This window comes from Natator depressus, chromosome 3 (genome assembly GCF_965152275.1).
Source record: "Natator depressus isolate rNatDep1 chromosome 3, rNatDep2.hap1, whole genome shotgun sequence".
Lineage (NCBI taxonomy): Eukaryota > Metazoa > Chordata > Testudines > Cheloniidae > Natator > Natator depressus.
In genome coordinates, this window is record NC_134236.1 from 130,279,328 (window position 1) to 130,301,373 (window position 22,046).

General features: G+C 43.8%; 1 protein-coding gene across 1 annotated transcript in view; it reads left to right on the forward strand.

Annotated features, from left to right (window-relative positions):
* PGBD5 (piggyBac transposable element derived 5) overlaps nt 1-22,046 on the forward strand; it is a 99,439-nt gene that overhangs the window by 23,844 nt on the left and 53,549 nt on the right. The gene's annotated exons all lie outside the window — the stretch shown is intronic.

Genomic DNA, 22,046 nt, shown 5'->3' on the forward strand with positions numbered 1-22,046 from the left:
TTAGTGCATCTGGCACGTAAATATCTTGCGACTCTGGCTACAACAGTACCATGCAAACACCTGTTACTTTCAGGTGACATTGTAAACAAGAAGGGGGCAGCATTATCTCCTGCAAATGTAAACAAACGTGTGTGTCTGGGCGATTGGCTGAACAAGAAGTAGGACTGAGTGGACTTGTAGGCTCTAAGGTTTTACAGTGTTTTATTTTTGAGTGCAGTTATATTTTTGTACATAATTCTACATTTGTAAGTTCAACTTTCATGTTAAAGAGGTTGCACTACATTATTTGTATTAGGTGAATTGAAAAATACTATTTCTTTTGTTTTTTATTGTGCAAATATTTGTAATAAAATAATATAAAGTGAGCACTGTACATAGTTGAAATCAATATATTTGAAAATGTAGAAAACGTCCAAAAACATTTAAATAAATGGTATTCTACTGTTCTTTAACAGTGCAATTAATTGCGATTAATTTTTTTAATCATTTGACAGCCCTACTTTATTTAAAAGAATTTAGTTCTGATGAAAGGTTCTTGATTGACAGACTTGGAGACCAAAGTTTTGCATTGCAGAATAGATGCTGTGTGGGAAGCAATAACACAAGTTTTCCTACACAGTCCTACCAAGGTGCCTCAATCCAGACACGGAGTGACCACTTCTATACGGTACTTCTGGACTATCTGCCCTAAACCCTAACAAGTGTGGAAGTCGTGGCTAGCTGTGATGAAAATCACTAAATTCACCTCCCTGCCCCCACCCTGGAAATATTCTAGTTTCTTAAGTTTGGGACTGGCTGACACACGACTGTGAAGACCATGGGGTTGGCCCTGCCCAGGAGCACAATGTTGTCACCTCCCACTAAACATCGTGGGAGCTGGGGCATTCAGACCCGAAAGGATAAATGCAAACACTTGTTGGTGTGACACAGGAAATGCTACCTATTCAGGGAAATGCACAATTAACAAGAAGCAAGGGAACCACATCAAAGATGTATGAACAAGCTGTTGGCATTGAGGTGAGGCACTTTTTTTTTTTTAATTGGATAATGGTCAGCCAAAAAAAAAAAAAGTATCATTGGCAGGAAATTAGAGAACTGTTGCTTAACCCGGAAATTTCTTTGTGAACATTCCACTAAGGAGCTGAAAGAAAGGAGGGGAATGCACAAAGACACAAATCTCAGCTATTGTATAAAAAGAGCTGTAGTGGGTTAGTTTCACAAGGCATACAAGCAGGACAGTTCCTGTGGAGCTTTGTATTCTTTTATATTGATTTACCATGACTTCCCTGCCAGGCTATTCCTGCACACATTGACTTGAGCTGGGGATGTTTAACAAGGGTAGGGAAGCTTGGGTCTCTGGCTCCTTTCAGTTCTATGATCAAAAGATATTTAAAACCAATTCAAAAAAAATGAAAGGCAGCTCAGAGGGAAAAAGCAAGGATTCATCACTGTGAACAAAGAGGACACCGCATCTCCATTATCCTTGCTGGAACAGCAACCACCTATTCTGCTGTTACTTCCAGGGGACAGGCATTTGGGATCTTGGATTTCTCTGATAGATGGGAACTGACTTGACAAAGAAAGTGTCACAATGAGGAGGTGGAAGGGGAGTTCTCAGAATTTTAGAACAAACAATGGTGAAGATCTACAGTAGTTCATATATGCTGGTAACAAGGAAGGGAAATTTTTTACACTGTGGGAGTAATAACTCACCTGCTTACGTAACCCTAAGCTCTTTGTTTTAAATGGGAAAAATTCTAAAGTGAGTTTGATGCTCTACAACAGAGAGAAGATGTAGCAGAGGAAATAGTCTTGCATATGAGAAAATCATTCTTTCAAGTGGCATTAAAAACCAAAATTCTGTAAGAGCTCTCAGGCCATTCCTCATTGGTAAAGACTGGACAAAACTAAAAACTGAATTGAAATCTGCAGTTTATCAACATCAGGCATCACACATCTCTGCCATAAGATAAAATATTGTTTTATTGGACTAAACAACTTAAACACATACATTTTCTCCCTCATCCACTTCCACAAGTAGGTTCTACTATGTTTTTTTAAAGCCATCAAAATTACATTAAATATTTCATGACTGATGTAGTCTTTAGTATTGTATGCTGAGTGCAGCTTGTTTACTTGTGGTACAGTCAGCTGTATACTCCGTTGTTGGAAAAGAAGTGAGGGGTGAAACCTTTTATCTTGTCATGAAGTATAATGTAGACTTTGAAACAGAAAATAATGGGGATATTTCCAATAAAATTTCTCTCTTTCAATTATGTAATTCAGCCACAGGTAGTTTGACTTTTTCTGCTTTGTGTGTGTGTGTGTGTGTGTGTGTGTGTGTGTGTGTGTCTTTCTACTGGTTGTTTGGCACAAACCCCCAATCTTCAGAAAACTGGTATATTTAAGTAGGAACACAAACACACAAAATCACTAGTGTGTTAACATTACAGACTTAGGATACTCATTGTGGACATAAGGGGGAGTTGGTATCTTGCATTGTTTTTGAGCTACTGCAAACATAAAGATCAGAAATGAGATCTAGGGCCCAGGTCCTCAAAGGTTTTTAGGTGCCTAAACTTCCATTGATTCAATGGGAGTTAGGCTCTAGTCCTCAAGGGTATTTAGGCACCTAAGTCCATATTCCCTGTGATTTGCACAGAAGAGCGTTTCTCCTACTGGTCACTGGATGTTACAGTCACTCAGCACAAATTGGGCTGACCATCCATTTATCTGAGAGTAAACATTTGATTCAAAGCAAGAACCATGAAAGCATCCGTTTCAAGATTGACTCTTACGAGTATAAGCCTAAGTCGCCTGTGCTCCCCATCACTGAAATAACACTTAAGGGAATGATGCTTACTAGAGAATGGAGGCTTCCAACAAAGTGTGGCAGCCTTTGCAAAATGCAGTGTTGGAGAAGGGAGAAAGGGGATAGAGAATAGAGGGGATGAGAAAGCAAGGAAAACGAAAATCTAGCGAAGACAAGTCAGGGAGAGGATAAGAACCAGATGGTAGAAGAAGAGAAAAGTGAGGAAGGTGGATGGCTGGAAGAGGAAGAAAGAGAGGCAAATCCTATTATCACTCATTTGGGAAAAGGATAAACTGAAACCCCAATGAAAATGGGACTTGCCTCCTCTCATGCAGGAAGTCAGTGGCAGAGTAAAAAACCAAGTAGCTCAAACTCCCAGTCCCCTGTTCTAACTGCATATTTGCATTCATTGGTGTTCAGGCAGTTCCAAAGAAAGCATCAGCTGATTTCATGCACTACCCAAGAGAAAGACATTGCTTGCTTTCTAGGTGGTGATCAGAATTGCATGGTGTACTATCTCCTAATCATAAAACTTCCAGGATATTACTTCACGCTGAGTAAATAAGCCTTAACAAGGGAAAAATTTTAAGATTTCTTCTTTAAGACACCCAAACTGTAAATACAATTAAGAAAACAAATGCCACTACACCATTTTCATGATTAAGGCGAACATTTTACTTTCTCAAAAGTTCAGGACATTCAAATCAATATTTCTGCCGTGAATACCAGATTCAGAACCTTAAATCTGAAATTTCCATATTTTTGTGTAATTAAAATTTCATCTTAACATTCCATTAATGTTGGCCTTGACCCTTATATAATTTTGAGAGATGGAGTCCAAGTCACGAAATTTTTATTCAAATTTCTCCAAAGTTTAACTCAACTCACTAGAGAGAGAGGGTTAAAGTTCAGGTGTGAATCAAGAGGGGAATTTCTGCAGAATTCATATCTGGAGGTTCAGTTTGGGTGCATCCCTAAGAATTTTCATCTTTACATCTGTGTGAGTGTGTCCTCTCCTGAGCAATAACAAAGGGAAAACTGGAGAAAAACACAATGGGTACTTACCAGTTGTAAGAGAAGGATGCAGCCAGTACATGCTGACCTTCTGTCACATGCGTTTCCATCTGCAGATGCCATAAACCTGTGGATATAGAGAAGGAAATTACTATTAATTATTAATAGCCTCACTAAGGCTCAGGGTTCCCTTTTGTGGAAGGCACTGTCCAAACACATGGAATTTCTGCTCTGAATATTTTACAATAAAAGACTTCCTAATCTAAATTTGTCTAGCTCAGGGGTGGGCAAACTACAGCCCGGGGGCCGCATCCGCCCCTTCAGACATTTTAATCTGGCCCTTGAGTTCCTGCCGGGGAGCAGGGTCCGGGGCTTGCCCTGCTCCGGCACCTGAGCCGGGGGCTTGCCCCCTCCCTGCGTGCTGTGGCTCCATGCAGCTCCCGGAAGCAGCAGCATGTCCTTCCTCCGGCTCCTATGCATAAGGGCAGCCAGGAGGCTCTGCACGCTGCTCCCGCCCCAAGCGCCGCCTCTGATGGCCAATGGGAGCTGAAGGGGCGGCACTTGCAGATGGGGCAGCGGGCCCAGCTGCCTGGCTGCGCCTCCACGTAGGAGCCGGAGGGGGAACATGCTGCTGCTTCCGGGAGCTGCTTGAGGTAAGCACTGCCTGGAGCCTGCACCCCTGACCCCCTCCTGCATCCCAACCCCGTGCCCCAGCCCTGATCCCCCTCCCACCCTCTGAACCACTTGGTCCCAGCCCGGAGCACCCTCCTGCACCCTCAACCCCTCATCCCCAGCCCCACCCCAGAACATGTACCACCAGACGGAGTCCTCACCGATCCCCCCTCACCCCAACCCCCTACCCCAGCCTGGAGCCCCCTGCCACACCATGAATAACTCATTTCTGGCCCCACCCTGAGCCCTCACCCCCTCTCGCACTCCAACCCCCAATTTCGTGAGCGTTCATGGCCCACCATACAATTTCCATACCCAGATGTGGCCCTCGGGCCAAAAAGTTTGCCCACCCCTGCTCTAGCTGCTGATATAACACATGCCATTTTACCATCACAGGCCAAAGGAAATGAAGCTTTGGTTCCAGTATGTTTATAGGGGCAAAAAAGATGCTTGCCATGCTCTTGGCTCTACTTCCTTCAGCCTCTTAAATGCCTTCTCTCCTTCCTACTGGGAGACAGTCACTGAATTAAGCACTTTAAGGAGTTCCCTCAAATCTCTCATTTTAATGTGCCTATTTCATGAAGTGCTTGGAAATCTCTAATACAGTGGTTCTCAAGCAGGGTGTACTTAGCGGTCTTTCAGGGGGTACGTCAGCTCACTTAGATATTTGCCTAGTTTTGCAACAGGTTACATAAAAAGCACTAGCCAAGTCAGTACAAACTAACATTTCACAGACAATGATTTGTTTATACTGCTCTATATACTGTACACTGAAATGAAAGTACAATATTTATATTTCAATTGATTTATTTTATAAATATATGGTAAAAATGAGGAAGGAAGCAATTTTTCAGTAACAGCGTGCTGTGACATTTTTGTCTGATTTTGTAAGCAAGTAGTTTTTAAGTGAGGGGTAATTTGGGGGTATGCAAGACAAATCAGACTCCTGAAAGGGTACAGTAGTCTGGAAAGGTTGAGAGCCACTGCTCTGGTACATATGTTATTTCTGTAACTACTACGACACTCATAATGAGGGATGTGTATTGCTTCCTTCTTTTACAAGCTGCAGGACATTACAGTTCCTGCTGTTGCGGATCCAAAAGGAGCATAGGGAGTTTCAAACAATGTGGGTTTGGGGCATGAATTGGTCACAGTGTTGGTAGTCTAAGCAGAGCAGGAAAACACTGAATGGACATGGAATTTGAATCTCAGTTGACGTGATCTCAGAGTTGGAACATATCGGCAGGGCAGTGTGGGGAAACTTGCCCTGGTGCTGCCTATCCTGTGCTTCTTGGCACTCCAGGCTTGTCAAGCCTGAGCCCATCACCAGCACTGTACTTAAGCAAATGTTCATGGGGATGTTCATGGCTGTTGCATAAACTGCATGTTTTGTGAGTGACTTGATTTCCTTTTCCGAGCTCAGCAATGTAGAATCATTGAAAATGGGTGGGAGGGAGCAGACTGTGGGTCTGAAATGACAAACCATCCCTCATAAGAGAGGTCATTGAGGGTACTATAAGATTTCCACTCCTCATGAGCTTGTTGCCATGGTCCAGCCCCCACTCTGATGGCCCTGTGACAGCTTTGCAGTGCAGCCGCAGACTCTTGACAGAAGCGCCATGACAGGTGCTGATCAGTTATGCCTCCTGCACACGGGCACTGGAAAGAGGTTGCAGAGGTGGTGTTCTGTTGCTGAGAGAATCGGATGCTATTTCTAGACACCGCTCTGTCTTCACCATATTGTTTGTCAGTGATTTGTGTTTTCCTCTCTCTGTGCAATTGCAACTCCCCAAAAGCCTCCCCCGGAAATGTAACTGCATGCACACTTCACCATGGATTTACCATGTGCATGCCAGAAGTGTAGGCTGCCGCTCACTGGGTGCAGGAGTGCTTCTGCACTGATAATTGCACCTCTTGTACATTTAAAAAACCATTGAAGAAAGACTGTTGCCTCTTATTGAGGAATGATTAATTTAGCATTTAGCAGGCTTAGTGGAAAGACTAAGCAGTCAGCTGTGCATGACTCAGGGTGCATTCCATGTGGTAAAAGGATTAAGAATGTTTACATGCATGGTATATAGGAGGGATTGGCAAACCTGTTTGGCCACTCGGGATTGTGGGTTCAGAAGTTCAAACAACCCACATGGCTGGGTTTGTGTTCTGCCAAAGGGAGAATGGGAAAAGCAACAGAGAGAGGTGGAAAATCCAATGGGAAGAATAGGGCAAAAATACAGCAGAGAGCATACCCAATGAAAAATGCATCTAGAGATGGGGGAGGAGAAAAGGAGCAGGGACAGGGAGAATACACACATGTATGCACAGAGTACATAGAGCAGGCTTTGCAGGTGCAACAGGGTGGGGTTACCTGGGCCAAGAGCTGCTCCTTAACCCTTTCATCTCCAGTGTGGCGTTCGTTTATCTGATTGCAGAGATGATTACTTTTCTTTCCCTAACAGAGAGTGCACACACAAGCTTCTCTTTAGCTAGACAAATATCTTTGACTTGATTCCCCTGTAGGAAAAATCATGGATTTAGAACTACAGAAAATCTCATGACCTTAGTTAGAGAGGCTTACAGCAGAGACTGTTCAGTCGTCAGCTGAGGGTCCCAGAGGTTCGAGCATTGGATGAATGTATTTTATACTTATGAGTTTTCAAGAGAAGAGAGAGCCCTATAATGTCTCCCCCTTCCCCATCCTGTAGGCAATATTTGAGTTCCAAGAGAAGCCTCATCCTCTGATTTCTGTGCTAGGTTTGGAATTTCCTCAGTTTTACTACACAGAGTAGCAAAATCCAGTGTTTGGAGGATGTTTGGAACTGAGGTTTTGATTCAGGCCCTCATCTAGTTCTAACACGTGATTGGTGCTTGCACTGCTTCAAATCCATGTCTCACTATTGTGAAAGTCACATTCCAACCCACATCAGAGCATGTAAAATTGAGAGGGAGTGCTGACAGGTACTACGGAGATCTGAGGCTTGGTCTACACTACACAGTTAGGTTGATGTAAGGCAGCTTATGTCTACCTAATTATGTCAACGTCTACATTACAATGCTGCTTCTGCCAAAGTAAGTGGCCTGCTACACTGGCATAATAACTCCACCTGCATGAGAGGCGTAGCACTTACGTCAGTGTTGTTAGGGCAACATGGTGTCTGTGTACTCACTGTGTTACTTACATTGGCTGTTGGCTGTCAGCCCTAAATGGGGCTGACAGCTAGCCCCCCCTCCACCTCCCCCAGCTGTGAGCTGGGTGCTGGGCTCACAGCTGGGTCCCCCTCCCCACCTGCCCCGGTGCTGATAGTTTGAGTGCCAGGCTCACAGCAGTGTCCCCCCACTCCCCAGCAGCTGTCAGCCTGGCACTGGGGCTCACCGCTGAAGCCCACCTGCCCTGGGGTGACAACCTGAGCTGTGAGCTGAGCTCAATTTCACAGCACAGGAACCTACCAGCCGTGAAATTGACATTCTTGTCAGTTGCACAGCTCCAGCTGTAAGTCCCCAGCAGAGACAATAGCCTCTTTGAAACACACAAGAATGTCAATTTCACTGCTGGTAGGCTCCCTACTGTGAAACTGAGCCACTGGCTGGGCTCACAGATCGGGCTGTTACCCCGGGGCCTGGGAGCTGTGAGCCCCATGTAGCTGTCAGTACCCCCACACTCTGCTTGTCAGTGCCCCACAATGCCCCACTTCAGACAGTGCAAGAACTCCTGATGAGGACGTGTACCACAGCAGAAGGATGGTAGTGTGGACACCAATAGCCAACTTAATTACTGCAGTGGCTGTAGGTCAACCTAACTTAAGTCAAATTAATTTTGTAGTGTAGACAAGCCCTAAGTATGGCTAACTAGTACTGTTGCTTAAAAAGGTAGAAACCCCAGCTCTAGTTAAACTACTGCTGAGCTGTCTGGATTTTCAATTGATTTTACTTTTTTACTCCAGGTGATTTGCATTGAGTTTTTTAAAAATCAGTTTGTGAACAAAGCCCCATGCAAGTCTCTCATGAGATTAACTAACAGCAATAGGTCCTGTGGCATGTGTGTTTTGCATGTAAATGTAGGCGTTAACCTCAAAGCTTTCAGCATCTCATTACATGGGTCACTCCCTCATTGACTTTTATTTATGAATGACAAATTAAACGTCCTGGTCCTTGGCATGGAAGACATAGTGTGCCATTTCCCATCTTCACACACAAATCTCTCCTTTGTAAGCAGGGTCCTAATAATGAGCTGGGAATGGCTGATTGGGCGGATTCTTTTTTAATAGTTACAGAGTATTAGTAAGTGACAGGTTTTAATGATTCCAGTGAAGGGTGAGCAATAGAATTGAATATATTGCTTCTTGATTCATATTTTGCCCAGGAATAACAAGCCTGAAGGTACTTTATCTCAGTAAGTGCTCACAGATTAGATCCTTCCCATAAAGGGATATTTCCAATCCAAAACAATATATGCTGGGGATTTAGCTGTGAGTCCCTTTAATCGTAATGGGAGTGACGCTGCTCTAAAATGTCTCTGTGCTGCTTTGAAGATATACGCCACATAAACCTCCGCAAATCAGGCTGTAGGTGCAGCTGTGGAACCGCTCTGTGGTCTACTGAACACAGTAGTAGAGCTACTGTATGAAGTTAACCTTTTGAAAGCTGCCCCTAACCTGTTAGGTACATTCCGACAGATTATGTCCGCTGGACTGTCAGATGCAGCAGATGTGTCCTGATGTTGGAGTGCAGTGCGGTGTCGATTAAAAAAAAAATACAGCAATACAAAAAGGTGGAATGGATCATTCAGCAGTGGAACAGTGAAAAAATAAAGCTGAAGCTTAGTTGACAAGGAGTATATTTTCCTAGTCCTGTATCCAAATGATAAATAAATGCACAAAGTACAGTATAAGATGTAAGCTGACACATATAGTATTGGTTTTAATGTCAGCCGTGCTGCCTTAAGCTTTGTTTGTATAATGTTACCCATAAATCCTTGTGCACAGGTGGCGGGAGGATAGATCCTGTTTGGGTGCTGATAATACTGATTGGCAGATCTCCCACTAGAAATAAGCTATACATATAATTAAAGACATCAGCATTATCAGCTGTGGGCTTTTTGTTCCTTCCAACTCACTGGTCACAGCATGAAGATTTAGTTTGTTTTTAAAATAATAAACACAAGGAAATATATTTAATTAAATGTTTAAGTTCTGGCTTAAATCCACAAAAGAAAATAGTTATATGAAAGGCTGCCACAGAGCACCCTTATCTCCGTCCCTCATGCTAAGACCATTTGGTGGCATATAGCGTAGCACACAACCGATGGCAACTTTTTGACTGAGAGCTAAAAGCTGTTACCCTTAGCAGCCCAGTCTTGTTCCCGTTGACTTCACTGGGTGCAGCAGCAGACCGCAGCTGGATGTTTGTTGGCCCATCTGAATGGAGCTGGTGTTCTAAGTCTAGTTCTTAGTGAGGCTAAGCAAGGAATGGGCAGCATGGAGGCTCACTGGTGAGTTGGGGAAGCTGGTTTTACCATTACCTGTGGGGTTAAATAGGGCTCTCACACACATGCAGTGCATTCAGTAAAGAAAAAAATTATAAGCCATCAAGACCACTCTCTTTGTGAGCTACATAGTAGGGGTCTGATTCTCCTCTTACCGATGCCAGGTTTACAGTTTAGACTTCAGTAGAATCAGTCCTATTTTATACTGGCATAAGTGAAAGGAGAATCAGGTCATAATGTTTGGCAAAGAACCAGCATTCATTGTAGTAAGTTATTTAATCTAACACATCCTAGATTATTTCACTCTGCTGCGGTGGTAAGAGGCTGAAATGTAGCAATCTTTAGAACTGAACCAATGCTGTCCGTACCTTGGTGCAATGTTATCTTTCAGGGGGAGCTAGAGAATCTAAACATGCAGTTTTGCATTCAGCTTTGGCCCACAACAACCAGCTCTAAATTCTTTTTATGGGTAATACTCAGGATGCCATGTATGGATCACTTTATTGCTAGCGCTATAAAGGAAACAATCAGGTTTAATGCTGTGGGGCAAGGGAGGGAGGCAATTCACTGGAATATGCTCTGAACAGTTCTTTATGATGCCATTACAGATGCGGAATGGAAGCATTGTGTCAGAGAGCCATTTACTTTTGGAGTTTTAGCAGATGCAGTCACGTCATATTTCACTAAGTAGTTTGGAACAAACTAACCTGAAAACAAATTTAAAACCAAAAGTATATTGTGGCAGGGTGCTCTCCCTTTAAAAGAGATTGGATTGGAACTGCAAGGATATAAAATAAGAATTTCCAGAAGGAAATTAATCTAGCATAGTTTCTGGCAGAGGAAAGATCTGCCAGTTCAATAGAACTACATGAATTTTCGCCAGCTGAGGATCTGGCTCCATGTTTATAAAATATCCAGCATTATATTCCAAAAACCAAACAGATTTGGACATACTGCTGCTTAGTCTCAAGAGAATGGGAGAAACCTCTGAAATACAGTAGAGTGAAATGCAGCAGAAGAAAAAAACACTCTTTAGTGTTTATAATCTATAGTCCTGCAAATTAAATTTCCCATTACCTGATAATGTCAGAGTTACAAATGGATGAATGGACTCATGGTGAACTCCTCTCAAGCTACGGGGAGCAGGGTTGGTTGGAAAACTGAATTTCTGTTCCACAGGAAATTCTGACATTTCAAAGTTTGCTGTATGCTATGTGCTATATGAGAACAGGAAACCTATTATGTAAGAGCCCAAATAGGGATTTGTTCTTGTCTTTACAAATCACATGCTCTTCTGTCAAACACCAGCATAATTTTTCATCCATTATTTAAGCTTCAAAGGTGGCGAGAGTTTGGGATCCCATCAGTGCCTAGCAATATACTGTGACAGGGTGCTATTTGTAACACCCTGGTCACTGAGCTGCAGGCTTACTTGGAATCAATCAACCTGTTACTCTGGTGGGGATGAATTACTGACAGTTGGTGGCAGTTGTTGAGCTAATGAGGCAATTGGCTTTGTAATGGGAAGAACAGGAAGTAAAGGGGAGGGTGAAGGAAAGAAGCTCTGTGAAAGGCTTCTTCTGCTATGTACCCATGTTATGGCCTCTCCTGGTTTGAGGTGCATGTGGTGGAAAAAAAACAGATTGTGTGTGTTTGTAAGCAGTGTAGGCAGTGCTGCTCATCGGGTAGCTGAAGAAGTGCCCTGTGACATGTACTTTATCAAATCTCTTGCTCTCAATCTATAAACTCTGTTGGTGAGTTATTAATGGTGGGAAGGTAATGATAACTGGGGGAATGATGTCAAATATTAATTTTGCATGTATGAAATTCATTGTTAGTCTAAGCACATTGCTTTCCCAGCCTTATTAACTAAGCAAATAGAGAAAAAAGTAATTTATTCAAAATGTGAAATTCAAATGAATTATCTGCTGAATGTCATTTGTGTGGCAGTGCTGGGGGGCTGATTGTTAAGGGCCCAGTCCTGTACTGAGCCCCAGTGAAGCACCTGCATATACTGAGTGGGGCTCCATGAAGATGCAGGGAACCATGTCTGCTATTCTCATTTGTAAGATCAAGACCTAAATTGTTTCTTTTTTTTTATTTGTTTTCCTAAGCCTCCTTGGATGCTTTACCATTTTTACAAATTATTTCTTGCTTGCAGGCAGCTGCAGTAAGCATTATTAAAGCCAGAGCTCACTCTTTTTAGTGCACACAGTATAAGGGCTAGGGTCTCATATCTACTCCTGAATCAGGTTTCCAGTGTAGCTTTCTCTGCCTTTGCTTCCTCACTGTCTTCATGACTGATTTTTCCACCCCCCCATCCCCCTGTGATTAAGGGGCCATTGCCCTGTTGTTTGACTTTGAGATAGACATTGCTTCCGCATGCAAAGTATAAAATTAAGCCAACTTGTCCTGAAAGTTATTGCTGTTTCAGCCATCTGCAGCGGATTTCATGTGGTACCTGTGACAGGTTGGATCACAGAAAACCCCCTTGGGACTGCCATCTGATGTGCTGGGACTACCTCTAAGCTCGTTTTTCCTGGCAGCTTGGGACTTCAGAACCCTACCTGGTTGTGCCAGACACACTAGCCTGCTACAAGCACAGACCCAGGTCTGAATCACGTCCCACACAAGCTGCAGGCTTAACTGAAAATAGCTTAAGAAGTGTTCCTGTCACCAACACCCAGATGCTCAGCTCCCAGTGGTGTCCAAACCCCAAATAAATCCGTTTTACCCTGTATAAAGCTTATACAGGATAAACTCATAAATTGTTTGCCCTCTATAACTCTGATAGAGAGATATGCGGAGCTGTTTGCCCCCCCAGGTATTAATACATACTCTGGGTTAATTAATAAGTAAAAAGTGATTTTATTAAATACAAAAGTACGATTTAAGTGGTTCCAAGTAATAACAGACAGAACAAAGTGAATTACCAAGCAAAATAAAATAAAATACGCAAGTCTAAACCTAATACAGTAAGAAACTGAATACAGATGAAATCTCACCCTCAGAGATGTTCCAGTAAGATTCTTTTATAGACTAGCCTCCTTCTAGTCTAGGTCCAGCAATCACTCACACCCTGTGGTTACTGTCCTTTGTTCCAGTTTCTTTCAGGTATCCTTTGGGAGCGGAGAGGCTATCTCTTGAGCCAGCTGAAGACAAAATGGAAGGGTCTCCCAGGGGCTTAAATAGACTCTCTTGTGGGTGGAGACCCTCTCCTATCCAGAATTCAGCTCCAAGATGGAGTTTTGGAGTCACATGTCCATGCATGACTTGAGTTCCTCACCAGCCAGGCCACATTCCTGGGAAAGCTCTGATGTGGACTGGCATCTCCAAGTTCATTGTTAGCTTAAGTGTTTCTTGATTGGTTACTTACTGAGAATAGTCTTTTCTCAGGAGGCTGACCAACTGCTTCATTGAGGCTACTTAAAATTAAACAAGTACATAGCCAATATTGATAACTTTGCATACAAAAATGATACATGCATACAAATAGGAGGAATATATTTAGTAGATCATAACCTTTACAGAGATACGTTAAATGGCATATGTAGGATAAAACCTATTCCAGTTATGTCATATATAAATTTATAAGCATATTCCCAAAAAGCATTATGGGGCACAATGTCACACCCTCCTCCTGAACTTACTGCCAGAGACCTGGACACTGTCCATGGTGGAGGCAGTACATGTAAAATCCTCTGGTCACTCTCCTTTTTAGTACCTTTAAACCATATGTCATCTATAGGTGTTCGAGCAAGGTTTGGGGTTCCTGGTCCCCTGGTGCCTGAAACAGGTTGGGGTGTAGTATTGCTAACAGAATGCAGACAGCAATATCTGTTAAAGTGTAGATGTCTTGACATTTAGCCACCAATGCCATGAGGCGGTGTGCCTTAGTTTCCCCTTCCACACAGCAGTGTGGGCCCATTATGCTTTTGCTGCTGTGCCAAGCTTCCAGCCTGTTTACAGGTATAAGCTGAAAAGTAACATGCTTGTGGGGCTGTCTTGTCACCATCCCTAGCATGTATAACAGTTTCTTCCACAACTCATGTACGTCCCACTTTTTTAAAGCGTTTACCACTAGTATTAACTCCTTCGTCTTGACTCATAGATGAAGTAGCAAAAGACACAAGATTAACAGCAAATCTACAGCGGACAGGCTTTGTTTACACAACTTAGCTTGTTTAGTGTCTATTGCATTTCCCAATTTCTTTGTGTACCCTGGTAGGTGCCCCGGTGCAGATTCTTCTGCCTCTTTGGAGAAGGCTTTTAATTCAGACATGTGTTTGAGGCTTTGGCAAGGAAAGGGTGTACTGCAACCATGCCTGCCCTCAGCCCCTCCCTCTGGAATTTCTTTGGGTCCGACACCACCCCCTTGTGGAGCTTCCCAAGAACAGAGTTCTTCTTCCCCCAGCCTTGAAGAGACTGTTATTTTTTACAAGGGTGGAAGGAATAACATTCTTTAATGGAGTGCTTTGGATCGGTAAGATCCCCATCGGCCACCCCACTCTTTGCCCCCAACAGGTTAGCTGGATGGACTCCCCCCTCCAGGAGATCTGACCCCCAGTCTTCCCTTAAAACCTGATCCACAGGAGAGGGGTCTGGCATTTTAAATGGAGATTTTTCACCCTCCTCCTGGGAAAGAGCCTTCCTACAAAAGGTGGGCAGACCCTCCGGTCTCCCCTCACCTTCCATCTGGACTTCCCTTTTTGGGCCCCCCCACTGGGCCAGACACTCCTGTGTCCCCCAAAAGGGAAGGTGACCCTGGTCCAGCTGTGGGCTCACAGCTACCAGCTATGACAGACCCTACACTGGCCAGAAAAATTTTTCCCCTTTCACTCAGGTTGGGCTTGCTTCCAGCTAGAGTCGTTGGGGTCCGTTCCCACCACCGCGGTCACCAGGGCCCCGACTTCCACCTTCGGGACACATGTCTCTGTGCGCTCCAGAGCAGGCCCAGTCCCCTGTTGACCTGCAACTTCCTGGCAGTCAACAGCCGGGATGGCCTCCCTGCTACAAGGTGGAACATTCCCCTCCCCCAGGCAGATGATCACGGGACAGGAGCTGGTTTCGTCCAGCCCCTCCATCTGGGACTTACCTTGAGCCCCGGGGCTACAGGAACTGGTTAGGACAATTGCTGCCCCCAAAGCTGCATTTTTCACTGCTACTGAGGAATTTAAGAGACACCCTCCTATTCCCCCAGCAGTCCATGTGACTTTACCCCCATGCTGGGGCTTTTAGCGCAAGTTTCCTTCTCGCTGCTTACCAACCCTGTGACAGATTCTGCCACATCAGAGAAATCATTTCCCAGTAGAAATGTGTGCCACTGTTGCAACAGTTAGCTCAGCCTGCAAACAACCAGTTTCCATGTGCACCTTAGCTAAAGGTGCAAGGACTTTACCTCCCACCAGTTCTAATTCTGCTATTTTCCCTGGCAACAAATCCTTCTCCTGGATCAGGTCCCTCCTGACCACAGAAATCTCTGCTCCCATGTCCCTTAAACCAACGAGTACTTTCCCATTAAGTTTAACAGCATGCATATGCTCACTGCTTGGTTGTGTAGAAGCAACCTTTACAAATCCTGTGTGGAAAGAGGCAGCAGCCTGGCTCTGAGAAGTAGAAGCTTCATGTGTTACCTGCTGCCTGTTCCCTCTTAGCCAAGGGCAATTATTCCTCAGGTGCTTAGTGGACTTCTTGGGCTCCTCTGCTTGTACAGGAGATTTGGGACGAGTAACGGGAATGGGGAAAGTGTCATAAATATAAAGGGAAGGGTAACCACCTTTCTGTATACAGTGCTATAAAATTCCTCCTGGACAGAGGCAACATCCTGTTACCTGTAAAGGGTTAAGAAGCTCAGCTAACCTGGCTGGCACCTGACCCAAAGGACCAATAAGGGGACAAGATACTTTCAAATCTTGGGGGGGGGGGGGGGGGAAGGTTTTTGTTTGTGCTCTTTGTTTACTTGGTTGTTCTCTCTTGGGACTGAGAGAGGCCAGACAGAAATCCATTTTCTCCATCCCATCCTAATCCAAGTCTCCAATATTGCAACCAGTATAGGTAAGCCAGGCAAGGCGGATTAGTTTATCTTCTGTTTTATGTGAATTTTCCCTGTGTTAAGAGGGAGGTTTATTCCTGTTTTCTGTAACTTTAAGGTTTTGCCCAGAGGGGGATCCTCTGTGTTTTGAATCTTGAATACCCTGTAAAGTATTTTCCATCTTGATTTACAGAGGTGATTCTTTTACCTTTCTTTATTTTAATAAAATCCTTCTTTTAAGAACCTGACTGATTTCTCCATTGCTCCAAGATCTAGGGGTTTGGGTCGTTGATGATTTTGTAACCAATTGGTTAGGATATTATTCTCAAACCTCCCCAGGAAAGGGGGTGTGTTGGTCTTGGGGGGATGTTTTGGGGGGAAGACGTCTCCAAGTGGGCTCTTTCCCTGTTCTTTGTTTAACACGCTTGGTGGTGGCAGCATAGGGTTCAAGGACAAGGCAAAGTTTGTACCTTGAGGAAGTTTTTTAACCTAAGCTGGTAAGAATAAGCTTAGGGGGTCTTTCATGCGGGTCCCCACCTCTGTACCCCAGAGTTCAGAGTGGGGAGAGAACCCTGACAGGAGATGAATGCCCCGCCTCCTTTTCCCCAGAGGGAAAACGGTGATGCTGCTTTCCACCCGCCCCTGCACCCCTCTGCCTGCGGTTTGTGCTTAATTGCAGCTTGTGACTGCTCAGAAGAGTCTGCAAACCCAGCCAATCCACCCGCTGCACTCACCTTTTTGTCCCACAAATACTGTTTTACATCATCACTGCACATATTCAGGAATTGTTCCTGAGTAACCAAATCACACATTCCTTCAACGCTTGTAATGCATTTCCCCCTCACCCACTTATCTACCAAATCTCTCATTTCATTTACATAAACCACATTGCTCAGTCCAGATTGCTTCTTAAGACTCCTGAATTTAACCCCGTAGGTTTCAGGTGTAATCTGAAACTGTTTCAAACCCCGTTCCTTAAATTTACCTGTGTAGCTATAGACTCAGGAATGCCCCCCTGCCTCAAAAAACAAACCAAAAAACCATTGGTGCAATGGCGGTGCCAGTGTATTTGAAAATAATTTTAAGATTGAGTTTGCAAATGGACATGTATCTGTCCATAATTGTTTCCTAATATGCACTCTAAATACCTAGTCCAGGACTCTTTTCAGTGTAATAAAGTCCCATTTATTCAAAGATAATAGAAGATTTATAATTTTTCAGCTAAATAAGATTTTGGATAAATAGGGACTCCTCAGTGCAAAAGATAACTTTTGGATAAGTGTGTGGCTCAAGTAAATGAGGTTCTACTATAACTTGTAATTACTTAAAGGTGCAAATCCACTAATCAAGGCTTATTGCACAGTTTGCTCCCTCTGTGGAAAATACATGTGCTACATTTTTCGTGTGGCAACAATTAACTAAAGAAGCTTGCCCACTTATCTTAGGCTGGTCATTTCAGCATGTAACAGGTTTTGTGTTGTTAAAGTACAGTTGTGCTTAAAAAAACAACACACCCTCTAAAAGCATCCTTGTCAGGTTCCATATTTTCATTGGTAAAATATGACAAATGATTTTTTTTTTAAAGACAATAGAGTTGGACAGATGGCCTTGCAAATGACATTTAGTCAACAACTATGTTGACGTGCAAGCCAGAAATGAATTTAGTTAATTCTTCCGTAGCTGCGTGGGTTCTGCATGGCTGACAGTAGTAGAATCTTATTTTTTGTCACCAAAGAAAGCAAATAGGACTCTGTATGAGCACAGAGAGCAGATCTGTTGAGTAAAATGGTGTTGCTTTTACATAATCACGTTTCAAGGCAGAACCGCACTTTAAGTGACAGCTACTGAAAATGTAATTACACACAAAATTGACTGTTTTGTGCTCCTGACTGCATAACCAGCTTTCTGAAAATGAAGCCCAATATCTACATACTGTCAATATCCCAATGTCTCAGGAACAGAATATTTCACCTTCATAAAGCCGTCTACCATATGAACATACCTGTTGCCCCTGCTCCCAGCCTGCTTCTCCTAAGGGCAGGGATTACAAAATTGCCTCCCTCGTCACCCCCTGTAGGGTGCCAAGGTCCTAGTGCTGAATGCAGTAACTAGTACTCTAGGGGGGAATTCCACACCTAAAAATTCTGCACACAATATTTTAAAATTTTGCATATTTTCTTTGTCAAAATAACATAATATAATCATGCCAGCTTCAATTATTTTGGTAATTTATTTCAAAATACCTAGTAGCAAGTATGCCTGTAACAATACAGATAGCAAAAAAAAAAAAATACAGGAAATGTTTTTTGACATTTCTTACTAGGCATATTAATACAGAACTTTGAGTAATAATTCATTTACACTACAATGCAGAACTGTATTTTCCCCCACTGCTCAGAAGCAGAGCAAAGGCTTGGGGGAATGGAGTAGCTGAGGGAGAGGGAAGGAGCCTGGCCGTGAACCTGGAGGGTTGTTGGGTATGGGAGGGAGAAATATGGAACAGGGTTGTTTGGGGTTGTTTTTTTTTTTTGCAGAGCGGCGATTGTTTGAGAGTTGGGGAGCCTCTCGCATGCAGACCCAGGCTGACCTCTAGCCTCTCCCATTAAGTCAGGCACATGTCCCTAGGGCCGTCCTTAGGATTTATGGGGCCCTACGCAGTATTATTAAACTGGTGCCCCTATGCCCGACGGCAGCCCGGGGACGGGTGGAGGGAGGGACGAGGGAGCTCACAGCCCGGGGGCGGGTGGAGGGAGGGACGAGGCAGCAAAGGATACCGAGTCACCCGGCCTGCCTCACAGTGGCAGAGAGTCCAGTTCCCTGCAGAGACCCCGTACCCTCTCCCTCACGCAAAATGCGCGGCGCTGGCGCACTTGGCTCTGTGAATACAGCCCCTGCCTAAGGACACTGCAGCATGCGCTGGGTGTGCGGGAGCCGACCCGCTCTTACCTGCTGTCATGGGCAGTGGGTGAAGCTGCCGCTTCTGGAGGCTAGCTCCCTAGCCCACCTCTTCTGCCTGTGGCCCCCGCCCATATTCCACCCCTGCTCGGCCCCAGGCCCCTCCTCTCCCCACTGTCTCCCTCCTCTTTTCCCTCGCCCTTCCTGCTCACCCGCTTCCAGCCAAATCCCTGAACCCAAATGAAGCAAATGACATTTTGAAAAAAACATTCTTCTGCAATTTCTTTCTAAAGAAAATGGAGCATGTTTTCCACTGCATGCCAGATGGTGAAGACTGGACATGCAGAAGGTACCTAATTAAAAGCACTAAATTTGGAAATAAAAAATGTCAATCACAGGTTTTTTGATATATGCTGAAGTTTGTCAGAGATTTATTTGCAAAAACTTTGTAGTAAGGGCAAGTCAGCTGTCCTGCTGAATACAACATTAAATATTCTGGAATACATGATGCAGCTCTTCTCTGTTTTACATTTTATTAATCAGTATTTCTAAGCTGATTTTGTATTTTAAATGTACTCTTAAGCCTTCATAAAGTAATTTGAAACTGGGAATTGGTCCTGCTTCGAGCAGGGGGTTGGACTAGATGACCTTCTGGGGTCCCTTCCAACCCTGATATTCTATGATTCTATGATTCATCAGGCTGCAGCAGCCAGCTCTGGTGGGAGCCTGCAGGAAGGGTCAGAACAGGATAGGAAGAGGTGGGAGGGTGGACACGAAGACCCAGGGATGCTCCAAATTTTTGCTCTGTACATGCTGCATATGCCTAAGGATGTCCCTGCATGTCCCCATGTGTCCTTGAACCCCCACACTCTCTTCTGTCCTCATGTGGCCCTTCACTCCCACTCCCATTCAGCCCCGGGCTCAATGCTGTTACCCCACTAGCTCCTGTACCCCCACCCCAGTCTTCCCGACTATTCCTTCTGAACCCTAGTCTGTGTGACACCTCAGCAACACCGTGTGCCCCACTTTGTCTTTCCCCCCCATATCTTGTGCCTCCTCACCTGGCCCTGCTGCCAGGGCACAGTGAATAAAGCAGGCTCTGCCCTCCCTCTCTGAGGCTGGCTGCTTGGGCCCCTGAGCCTGCTGCTCTCTCTTCTGGTGCCTCCTAATGGGCAAAAGGTGTAAATGCAACTTCCCTTTACCTCCCCATCAGAATCACTTATGCTGCAGGACATATTAATTCTGCACTTGCACAGTGGCACAGAATTCTCCCAGGAGTATAACTAGGCAAGACTACTTATATAAGTCATGTTATCAAAGAGCCATATCTAGTGGGCAACAGTGAAGCTTAGTCAAGTGATATCCAAAAGAAAATGTAAACGTTTTCATAACATGGCACTGATCCCTTTTGTCTCTCCCAGCTGCTTGGTGCTGCCCTTCCTTTGCAGCTGTCCTGAACATCAGCCTGCAGGTAATTCCTGAGTATCACGTTCTGGAGTGCAGTCCAATGAAACAATTCCCAGTTAAATCATCCCAGCCAGGGCTTTGTCAAGCCTGACCTTAAAAAAACCTCTAAGGAAGGAGATTCTACCACCAATTTGTAGACCACCAGACTACCAATTTTCAAATGATACCTCAAGGCATATTTTGTACAAAGATTATTACAGTGATATGTATGATTGAATACAGGGGTGCGTTCAGTCACCCTATGGCACTGTGCTCTGTGACTTGTACTACATGATCCTTTGTAAGCCAATTTGCCTTGCAGAAATCGTTTCACTCTGGTTTGGGCGAGCAGGTATACAGAACTTTGATAGTAAGAAGAGAACTCCTCTGTAACAGGCTTTATGATGATAAAAGGAACAGCAACAACAGTTATAGTCTGGGCTACGTAAATGTATCCATTATAACTCCTTGTTCTCAGTTACATCTGAAAAACGTGTATTATTTATGATGAAACTTTCCACTTGCACTCTGCACAGTGGTTTTTTTTCCTGTTTTGGTAAAGTGTATAACAGTTCAGCTGCTTTTAAGTCTGCACTATTTTGCATAGAATATAATCACTTACTAGAATATAAAATTCTACCTGTATTATTAGCTTTTTTCATAAAAGAAGTTCTCTTCCCCCCCCCCCCCCGGCATTTCCTGACTATTGATAGCTTAATTTTGCAACCTTAACATTCTGTGTGTCATTTTTGATGGAGTTAGAATATCCTAAAGGTTCTTCTTGTTTACTAGGCAATAACTAAATAGCTTGAGCTTAACAGAGACTGCAGCCGAAACAAGGTATGTAAAGCAAACACAATTTGATGCCAAGTTAGCCCGTGATCACTTTGTTATTGCCAAGTTAAGAGGAAGCCCTCAAGGAGAAATCCAGGGAGTACAAACCAGGCAGTCCAAAACCAAAAGAGGTTTTAATGAATCTTTCTGATACAAAGCCACAGGATTTCACACTTCTCTTCTTCAAGCCTTTGACATTCAAGCTGTATCAGGACCCAAGTAGTCACGTACTGCAAGGAAAACACTTTCCTGTTATTAACCAGAATTTCAAATGCTAATGTCTGCTCAAAAGTCATTAAAGGGACAGGAACCTGTACACATGCTTAGGGTGTAGGAGACATGGTACTGAAGTAAGAACCTAAGGCTCATAACAGTAATCAGTATGCTTTCAAAAAAAGAAAAGGAGTATTTGTGGCACCTTAGAGACTAATTCAGTGTTCACTGTATTTTTTTTTCCTGTTAGAATAAAATAAAGGCTTGAAAACTTCCATTTTCTCTGCAGTTCAGTCAAAAAACAAACTAAAGGGAGGAAATGCATCTCCTTCGTTATGTGGGTGATGTGCTAAATAAGGAACATATCTCAACAAGAATCATATATAATGCAAGATAGAAAAGCTTGTCCATATGGTGTTTTAGTTTGTTCTACAAAGGCCTGATCTTGCTCTGATTGCAGTCAGTGACAAAAATTCCATAGATTTCAGAGGGTACCGAATCAGATTCACAGATACCATGGCCTAGATACTGTGGTGATTTATGTAATGTTGCACCAATGTGTATGTAGTAACCAGCAAGGTGGTGGTAATAGCATCCAAGAGAGAACATGGAAAAAGACAGAGGGCTGATAATGGACAGCAAATTCGACA